Below are 233 nucleotides of genomic sequence, written 5' to 3'. Positions count from 1 at the left end.
AGAGAAGAGAAAAGAAAAAAACCGATAAAAAAGAGAAAAGCATAGACACAGACCTCAGAAAAACGGCAAGGATGTAAGAGGAAGAACGACATAAAAGGAATACAAGGAACAGCAAGAAGAGTCGCCTAATCTGTGGCCCTTTTCTGGGGGAGAAAAAAAGGGGGGGGGGAAAGGGGAGGGAAGGAGGGAAGGGAAAAGGGGGGGGGAAGGGGGGGGAGGGGGGGAGGGAAAGG

Source organism: Penaeus monodon, chromosome 2, assembly GCF_015228065.2.
Source record: "Penaeus monodon isolate SGIC_2016 chromosome 2, NSTDA_Pmon_1, whole genome shotgun sequence".
Lineage (NCBI taxonomy): Eukaryota > Metazoa > Arthropoda > Malacostraca > Decapoda > Penaeidae > Penaeus > Penaeus monodon.
The sequence above is the reverse complement of the archived record's forward strand: the minus strand, read 5'-3'. Positions refer to the sequence as shown.